At 46.2% G+C, this 398-nt stretch overlaps 1 protein-coding gene across 1 annotated transcript in view; it reads right to left on the bottom strand.

Annotated features, from left to right (window-relative positions):
• Positions 1-398, bottom strand: part of LOC107738579 (mucin-17-like) — a 29,196-nt gene that overhangs the window by 8,112 nt on the left and 20,686 nt on the right. The window lies entirely within an intron of this gene.

The following is a 398-nucleotide window of genomic DNA, read 5'->3' as shown; positions in this document are numbered from 1 at the left end:
CACACATATACCAGTAATTACAGGGAACTGCGTGGATTGTCAGAAGCGCTGCAGCAAGCACACACTATGTTGTTGTCATTTTCTGGCAAACGCCCTCCTTTCCTCTGAACGACGATCAGCCCGAGGCAGACCTGTGTTTGTGTCACATGACGTGCTAGTGGCGGAAAACAATGCACCTTTACCTGAACAGGTGCGCTCTTTAGTTCTGTGGAAGCACTAACAGACTGAAAGGAATCGCATGCAACTTTGAGCATTTTTTGGGTCAGACGTGCATGCTTTTCTATTAAACTGACAGATATCCTGATTGGCTGAAGAGAGAACATTAGTGCCCGCCCACTTTTTGGTTCCAGAAGTATTTTTATACACACACACACACACACACACACTCACACTCACAC

This window comes from Sinocyclocheilus rhinocerous, unplaced genomic scaffold, assembly GCF_001515625.1.
Source record: "Sinocyclocheilus rhinocerous isolate Xijiao unplaced genomic scaffold, SAMN03320098_v1.1 scaffold3662, whole genome shotgun sequence".
Taxonomy (NCBI): domain Eukaryota; kingdom Metazoa; phylum Chordata; class Actinopteri; order Cypriniformes; family Cyprinidae; genus Sinocyclocheilus; species Sinocyclocheilus rhinocerous.
The sequence above is the reverse complement of the archived record's forward strand: the minus strand, read 5'-3'. Positions and strand labels throughout refer to the sequence as shown.